We start from the raw sequence: 10051 nt of genomic DNA, 5'->3' as shown, positions 1-10051 counted from the left end.
GATAAGATATCTCCAATAAAACACTCAAACACATGTGCACATTTCACAACATAGATTTAATCGACGAAATACCTCCAATAAACAATCAGACATGTATGCCTAACCACTCGGGTATAATCTACTAGAAACCCACAATAATCATAACTGGACAAGTATACACTCACTACCTGCAATTTAAACCGTCTATCAAGAACTCCTACCACACATAACAATCATATGTACACACCTCATAGATATGCAAAAATCAACATACTTAATCCAATCAACCTGACATTCCCTATTTTACCTTCTATGTTATCCAAATCCGACACAATACTCAACCATTTTCATCCAGCCTTGACATTGATGAAAAATTGGTTACATTTAACACTTCAATAAAATTTATATCCTCAATATCTGAAATCATTACTAATCATTCATACGGAGTTATTTGATCAAAAATTTTGCCAGGATTCACAAACCAATCCAATCATAATCAACCGGATATCATGTTCCATACATGTATCCATTATAATTGTAATACTTGAAAGAAATCCATGCAAATTCGAAACCATCTTATACTAAACATAGGTTTAGTACATCTTTAGAATACTGCTCAGTTTTCCCGACTCATACACTGTTTAGAGTCATTTTGCTTCATGGAAATTTTAATAAGATTATATATATTTGAGAAGAGAAATGAATTTCTTGTATAAACAAACACAACGGTCAACGTATCCACTCAGCAGACCCAGAAAAATTTTCAACTATGACAACCAAAGGCAGTACAACAAAAATCCTACCAGTTCATTGATCCATAATCCATACAGAACTATCCGAAGGGATCCATCTTTATAGACACCAGAGCAAGTAACAACTTGACCCCCAAATAAATTGTCAAATAACTAAATCAGTTCATGGGTCAATTCAACACTAATTACATCAACTCAAACTAGAAAATGCCAACCCACATAATATCATATGTATAAATGTGTACGACCCAAAAGAAAAAGTCAGAATTCAAGAACATCAAGACACTCTCATTTTTATCCTCAAAAATATCAACCCACATAATATCAGATGAATAAGTCTTTACTCCCCATGAGAGCAAGTTAGCATTCAAAACATCAAATCATTATTTATCCACATAGTCCAATATCAGAGGAAGCAAATATCAATTTTGTCATCCTGTTAACTAACCACAACTAACCAGATTTATTAAAATCTCATAGGCACACTCAACCGTAAACTCTCTAGCACCGGATTTATAATCTGATCACCAACTATAATCATCAAACCTGTGAATATCATACATGACACTCACTATGTCACCATCAATGGCAACCCAAATAATAGATCATCAAAATAGTTATCCACTAATAGATCATCAAAACAAATATCTAGTAATAGATCATCAGACAACCACATAACATTTACTCTCATAAATCATTAGAAATCAACACATCACAATATCTGATCTCACAATATCCCTCAACCTCAAACCATTCTCAACAATGATCAAGCATGATAACTCCCCAAATGACCAATTTTCATCGTATCGGGTACCCTAATATCCAAAAGATATGAGTATAAAAACTCTACTGGCTAAGTCAACAGGAATATGTAGGTATCATCCATTACCCAGCTAACAATAGCAGAGGCTGGTACGTGCCTCCATCTCCTACTAGTAGTAACAGAAGCTAAAACTACTGATGGTATGATATGAAAAATCACCAGAGACTATAATCCTTGATCTCTATTAAAGTCAATCATGCTCAATGGCTAACCCATCACATGTAATATGTGTTACAACAACCAGACAGGTACTAAATAAAGAATGCTAATACATGTCATAAACTATAAAATTAAACATCATACCTATATGCCGTTTGGAGATGTTCCATCGCTGTCCAGTTCCCAACTTCTGACCTCAAAATTCCGAACATGAAAATCACCGGAAATCCATATAAATCCGAAACGGAAATCCATAACAAATACATAATGGAAAATCCGTGCAATCCAAAATAACTACCCAGTTTAACTCGCAAACTTGGGCTAGCACAAAATATCCAGAATACCAAAAGCAGGTATCACACCCTGCTCTGATACCAATAAATTGGTATAAGATAAATCTCGAAAATCCAACACACGGAAATCAAACAAGTATCGTCAAACTTTGGCGCTCTGATACCATATAAATTAGTATCAAGTTATCCCAAATATCCAAAATATGAAAACAAAGATCGTAAAACTTAAGCTCTGATACCACTAAATTGTCACGCCCCAGAGGAGTCCCTGTCCGAAGAAATTTCGGCAACATCTCCCCTGTACGGCGGACAGTCTGAAACTTTACTACATCATCATATACCTCAGCCACATGCGGCTGGAATAACAACAATAATAAATAGACAACAACACAGACAACCACACAGTTTATATAAATTCAGCCTCTGGCTGACACAACCACGCAGTTTAATAATAACCAAACTGAACAGTAGTACGATGACTCGAAAACAACCCTACTCAACTACACCCATAAAGCTCAAAACATATCCCTACTCCACTACACTCGTAAAGCTCAAATCCGACGATAAAACCAATTTACCTCTTCTGCCATCTAGGCAGGCATGTAGTAAAAGCAAATCCAAAACCAAATCCATCGACATCACAAAATCCATACAATGTCCATACCATCAAACAGAACAAGTTTAGCATAATCTAAATAAGAAAACCAAAAGACCAATATCCTCGTGGTTTGTAGGGGAACTAGCAACTGGAACTCTCTCCTGACAGCATCAACCTGAAATAGCAACGGAGGAGGGTGTGAGTCCAACACTCAGCAGGTACAACTGATATGCAAAATAAGGAATATAACAACTAGCACTAATCATGCGTACAGTCTCCTGATACAAGAAAGATAAAATGCAACTGAAGAATACAGGAGAAAACTGTACTAACCAGGACCAAGGTATAATGATAGCAGGTCGTCAGACCAAAAGTGTCATAATCTTGTATGCATGTCAATCATATGCATCCATATAAATGCAGCAAGTAAATGCAGCAAACACAAGCAATAATTGCATCATGTATATGATGTCAATGACATGGTCACCCCTGACGCCAGTCAGTCATCTCACACACAATGGTGAGTCCGAGTGGGTAAGGCTGTGACAACCATGCACTCTGACATCACTGCTCCTGATGAGTGACCGAGTGGACGGGATGCTGTCGAAGTACACACATACTCCTACCCCAAATCATAAATGGGGGAGCGCAATGCTCTCATCTCCCGGTACACGATGACGGGGAGGAATCTCTACTGGCTACCACGCTGCGTCACACTACCCATGAGCGGACCAACGGAGCCAAACAAAGTCCAACTGCTTGTCAGCTACCACGCTGCTACACTAAACCAACGGAGCGAAACAGAGCGGAACTGTCTGTTGGCTACCACGCTGAGTCACCAGACCAACGGAGCCAAACCGCAGAACTGCCACACACCTGTCTGATATACCACTAACCCATGAGTGGTGGTGTGTACAGATACATGTAACTGGCGATGTGCTCGACAATAATGGAGCAGACAATCGCACAACATGCAATCATGCAAGATGATGCATGACACTAAACATGGCAATATCATGAACAGCATAACAATAACCATATAAATAAATACAAAGTGTGTACCACAAGACAATGTATCAAATGGAAGGCACACCGATCAGATAGGGTATCAAATAAACCCTAGGTCCTGAACATAATGTATAATATGGTTGTGTCACTACCTCTAAAGCATGTATGATCAGGTAAATAATAACATGCAGTGCATAATAAGTAAACAAGCAACATGTAACAGATCATGTAGTGACCAACCGAAACAAATGGAAAACACAATCATTGCTATATGTTAAACACATTATTATGCATATCAAAAGACATAAGTCAAAGTACCCGCCTCCAATCGAAAAGGTCCAATCAGATAATCGAGATACTCGCTCGCATCAAAATCCTGTGTCACCAATATAGATATTTTTATTTAGCTAAAATTCTCATAAATAGCTAAATAAAATCTCTAACTCTAAATTAGGTTAAAACCCTAATCAACCACATAACAATCTATTTCTTAATTCCAACTCATACCTAATTCAACCTATACATGATCAACAGCATAAATCAAATCCCTATTCTTACCTCAATTCACAACCGAACGAGATGCTGGAACGAAATGGATGTTGTTGTTGGAAATGAGATTGCTGCCGACACTAGAAAATCCATAGAACAACCGTTTTCTGTTGGATTCCTTCACTGAACGGAACAAGATGAGATCCAGCAAGAAGATCACAAATCAAACAATACCTAATCACTACAGACCTATACAGAAATTGCATACACTACCAACCAATATGATCTCACTGATCTCAACCATAGCTTACCCTAACTCAGTGCCGACAACCTCCTCTCTGCCGGAGAACCAATCGAACCAGCAGACTTACCTTCAAGGGTCCCCTCTCCGGCGGCTAGGTCTCACGGTGGCTGGCGCTAGGGCTGTGGAGTCGGCGTCGCTGGTGTGGAGAAGGGAAAGGGAAACGATGAGAAGTGCTCGGCAGAACCTGATGGCCGACGAGGGTCGGAGGCGCACTGTGGGTTGCGGCTGGCAATTGGCTGAGAGGGGCGAGGGTGAAGTCAGCTAGGGCAAAGAGGAGTCTCGGTCGCGTCGACTGTGGGGGCGTCGCCGCTGGCTAGGGCACGGCGTCGGCGCTGGTTTCCAGTGATCGGCGGTGTCTCGTGAGCGCAAGGAGGAATCGGCCACTCGGCGCAAGAGAGGAGCGAGAGCAGCGTCGGCTGTGGCTAGGGCAGAGACGAGAGGAAACCGAGGGATTTTGTCGCGAGAGGGGGAGGAAACTGCTCGGGGAAGGAGGTTAGGGCTCGCGGCAAAGAGGAAACGGCAAAAATAAAGAAAAGGAAAAAGAAATAGGAAATAAAAAGAAAATCAACATTTCCTCGCTTAAATGGGTAGCCTAAACAGGCTTTCCCGAGGCATATTTTTATCCCCACAAACTCGTCCATACGAGCTCCGAAAAATTCCCGAAAATTTTTCAAAAATTTCGAAAAATTCCCTTATTAATATTCGCCTATTTTTCGGTATTTTACATTCTCCCCCACTAATAAAAATTTGGTCCCCAAATTTCGTTATCAACCATCAGCAAATACTAACAACAGGTAAAGCGTATAAATGCTGAACGGTAAATAAATCACATACCTCAAGTGAAAAGATGGGGGTATCGAACTCGGATAGTATCCTCGAGCTCCCAAGTAGCCTTCTCGTCTGAATGATGCTGCCATCCGACTTTAACCAGCCGGATAGTCTTGTTCTGCAACTGATGCTCCTTCCGGTCCAAAATCCGTACCGAAACCTCCTCATAAGTGACGTCAGGCTGAACTGGAACTGAGACATCTGTCAGCACATGCGTCGGGTCAAGTACGTATCTTCTCAGCATAGATACGTGGAATACATAGTGCACGCCTGCCAAGGACGGTGGTAGTGCCAGCCGGTAAGCTACTACTCCAATCCTCTCCAGAAGGTAAAACCAAAAATCAGAGTCGACACAAATCTCCGCTTCAGCTCCTAAAAGCTGGTCTCGCAATCCTCGGACCACGTGAACTTCACGCCTTTTCTGGTCAGGCATGTCAGTGACATAATTATGCGGGAGAAACCCTCGACGAAAGGTCTGTAATATCCTGCCAGTCTCAAGGACTGCAGATCTCCTCCACTGATTTCGGCTGCTCCCAACGGTAACAACCTCTATCTCCTGTGGAACCACGGTATACTCCTACTGGTGACCGTGTGTCTCAAACATCCCACAGAAGACAACCAAAATACGCTCTACTGATCTTCACATATAGACGTGTCCGTCGAAACATCCTTAGAACTATGTGAAGATGGTGTACAAGACTCTCCTCGTCTCCGTAATAGATCACCACATCGTCAACAAAGACAATGGAAACCGATCCAAACATCCTAGAAATACCAGAAATCATCGAGTCCCTGAAAACATCTAAAGCTTCGCAAGCTCTAATAGTAAAAATCAAGAACTCACAATGTCCGTACTAAAGACATTCCTAACCATAAGATCCCTGACAATAAATATGAAATCCAATCACCAATAATATAAATCACCAAAGAATAAATCCACCAATGTGAGAGCAACGCTCCATCACAGAAAATACAACATATGTGGGAGCAACGCTCTACCACCAGAAATCCTCAATATGTGGGAGCAACGCTCCACCACAACCAAATCCGTAATATGTATCTACAATATATACATAGGGACAATACTCCGCTACAAGCAATCCACAATAGGTGGGAGCAACACTCCACCACAAACATCCCACAAGTGACCAAGACACCTGACTATCCAACTAGAGACTGCACGAGATCACTCTACCCCATATTATTGTGGGCAGCCAAGGGTATAACAACCTAGTAAAAATATCAAATCCCTTGTCAACTCTCTCCACGTCATAGTGGGTCACTCACTAGTAAAAGAAGTAGTTGACAAGGTGTACAACCAAAGACATAATGATGAACACTCAACATAGGTAGAATCATCATGAGACTACCAATAATGCACCTGACACACGTGCACACACAACTAGGGTATGATCAACATGATCCTCTAATTAGTACACACCCAACACACTCATAACACAGGTATAAATCAATGTGATACTTCCAACAAATCATAATAGACACGAGTGTACACACAAAACAAACATAATCAACAAGATACCTCGAATATTACACCGAACACATCTGCACATATCACAACTCAGATTAAATCGTTAAGATATCTCCAATAAAACACTTAAACACATGTGCACATTTCACAACATAGATTTAATCTTACATAGACTGTACGCATGATTAGTGCTAGTTGTTATATTCCTTATTTTGCATATCAGTTGTACCTGCTGAGTGTTGGACTCACACCCTCCTCCGTTGCTATTTCAGGTTGATGCTGTCAGGAGAGAGTTCCAGTTGCTAGTTCCCCTACAAACCACGAGGATATTGGTCTTTTGGTTTTCTTATTTAGATTATGCTAAACTTGTTCTGTTTGATGGTATGGACATTGTATAGATTTTGTGATGTCGATGGATTTGGTTTTGGATTTGCTTTTACTACATGCCTGCCTAGATGGCAGAAGAGGTAAATTGGTTTTATCGTCGGATTTGAGCTTTACGAGTGTAGTGGAGTAGGAATATGTTTTGAGCTTTATGGGTGTAGTTGAGTAGGGTTGTTTTCGAGTCATCGTACTACTGTTCAGTTTGGTTATTATTAAACTGCGTGGTTGTGTCAGCCAGAGGCTGAAATTTATATAAACTGCGTGGTTGTCTGTGTTGTTATCTATTTATTATTGTTGTTATTCCAGCCGCATGTGGCTGAGGTATATGATGATGTAGTAAAGTTTCAGACTGTCCGCCGTACAGGGGAGATGTTACCGAAATTTCTTCGGACAGGGACTCCTCTGGGGCGTGACACCTGTGGTCAGGAAGGACACATGGCTAAAGAATGTCCTAACAAGCTCAAAGCACCTCAGCCACAGCCATTGCAATATGGAGGTCAGCCCCCACAGTTGCACCACATGGAAGAAGCATTAGACGGACCCTATATCAGTCAGGGGTGGTTGGAAGCTCCACCAGTTCTAGCCTTTGACAGCGCTAGAGTATTCTCCCTCACCAAAGAAGAAGCTGCTTGTGCCTCCACGGTTGTATCAGGTCAAGTAGTTATTTTCCAACATTTAGCTACTGTACTATTTGATACTGGGGCGACCCATTCTTTCGTATCAGTACCCTTTTCCAGTAAATTACAGGTGCCTACAGAGGGTATGAACTCCAAGTTCTTGACGACCCTACCTTCTGGGGAAGTCATGGAGTCCAACCAGTGGCTTCGGGCTGTACTAGTCAGAATTTCAGACCGTGAGCTATATGTAGATCTGGTAGTCCTCGCCATGCAGGATTTCGATATCATTTTGGGTATGGATTTCCTCAGCAAGTACAGTGCTTCAGTGGGCTGCCGCAGAAGGAAAGTGATCTTTAGTCCAGAAGGTGAACCATCCTTTAAATTCATGGGAGTGCCAAGGAAGAAGACCCAGAAACTTCTCTCTTCCCTAGCTGCTCACCAGATGTTAGCTAAAGGGTGTGCTGGTTTTCTTGCATATATAGTAAATGCAGAAGAACAGAAAAGACTCAAGCAGGAGGACGTTCGGGTAGTATGCAAGTATCCAGAAGTATTTCCAGAAGAGCTACCTGGACTGCCTCCCGACAGAGAAGTGGAGTTTGAAATTGAGTTGGTACCTGGTACCGGGCCAATTTCAAAAGCTCCGTATCGCATGTCTCTAGCAGAGCTGAAAGAGTTATAAGAACAACTTCCGGAGCTGCTTGACAAAGGCTTCATCCTCCCTAGTCATTCACCATGGGGAGCTCCTGTGTTGTTTGTCAAGAAGAAGGATGGATCTATGCGGATGTGCATAGATTATAGAGCTCTGAATCAAGTAACAATCAAGAACAAGTACCCCCTTCCCAGGATCGACGACTTATTTGATCAGCTGAAAGGGGCAACAGTGTTCTTAAAGATAGACCTGCGCTCTGGGTACCATCAGCTGAAGGTGAAAGAAAGAGATATACCCAGAACAACTTTCAGGACTAGATACGGACACTACGAGTTTGTAGTCATGCCTTTTGGTGTGACTAATGCACCAACGGTCTTCATGGACCTGATGAACAGAGTGTTCAGAGAATACCTTGACAAATTTGTCATCGTGTTCATCGACGACATTCTAGTCTATTCAAGAACCCCAGAGGAGCATGACACGCACTTGAGGATAGTATTGCAGACCCTTCAGCAAAAGCAGCTGTATGCTAAATTCTCAAAGTGCGAGTTCTGGTTGGAGCAGGTGGCGTTCCTTGGTCACATAATTTCTAAAGAAGGTATCCAAGTGGATCCAACCAAAATAGAAGCGGTCAACAACTGGAGTAGACCCAAGAACGCCAGGGAGATCAGAAGCTTCCTTGGTTTAGCTGGGTACTACAGAAAATTTGTGGAGGACTTTTCCAGGATAGCCTCTCCACTAACATCCCTCACTAGGAAGAACAAGAAGTTTGAATGGTCAGACAAATGTGAGCAGAGTTTCCAAGAGCTAAAGAAGAGACTGACCAATGCTCCCATTCTAACAGTCCCAGAGAGTGACCAGAGTTTTGACATCTACAGTGATGCTTCCAAGATGGGCCTAGGAGCTGTACTCATGCAAGAATGAAAAGTTATAGATTATGCTTCCAGGCAACTCAAAGACTACGGGAAGAACTACCCCACTCATGATCTTGAGCTGGCAGTTGTAGTCTTTGCACTAAAACTCTGGCGACACCACTTGTATGGAGTTCAGTGCAGAATCTTCACAGACCATCAGAGCTTGAAGTATTTCCTTACCCAGAAAGACTTAAACATGAGACAGCGTAGGTGGCTAGAGTTGGTCAAAGACTATGACTGTGAAATCCTCTACCACCCAGGTAAAGCTAACAAAGTGGCAGATGCACTAAGCAGAAAATCCAATGCATCCCTGATGTCCTTGTCATCATTAGTCCTGCCACTGCAAAAGGAGTTGATAGACTTCGAAATGGAAATTATTTATGGGCAACTCTCTGCATTGACCATAGAGTCTACCCTGCTTGAGGATATACAGAGAAAGCAAAGGGAAGAACCAGGTATCCAGAAGATCAAGCAAGGGATACAAAAAGAAGAAGATACAGAGTTTCGAGTATCAGACAATGAAGTTCTTTATCAGGGGAACCGTCTTTGTGTTCCCAATGATGAGGAATTACGGAGGAAGATTCTAGAAGAAGCACATAGTACACCTTACTTCATGCATCCTAGTTCTACCAAGATATACCAAGACTTGAAACAGAGGTTCTGGTGGTCCGGACTCAAAAGAGATGTAGCTAAATATGTCAGTACCTGCCTGACATGTCAGAGAGTCAAAGCGGAGCACCAGAGACCAGGAGGAGTTCTACAGCC

The sequence above is a fragment of the Zingiber officinale genome, chromosome 3A, assembly GCF_018446385.1.
Source record: "Zingiber officinale cultivar Zhangliang chromosome 3A, Zo_v1.1, whole genome shotgun sequence".
Classification (NCBI taxonomy): Eukaryota; Viridiplantae; Streptophyta; class Magnoliopsida; order Zingiberales; family Zingiberaceae; genus Zingiber; species Zingiber officinale.
This window is presented reverse-complemented; position numbering follows the sequence as displayed.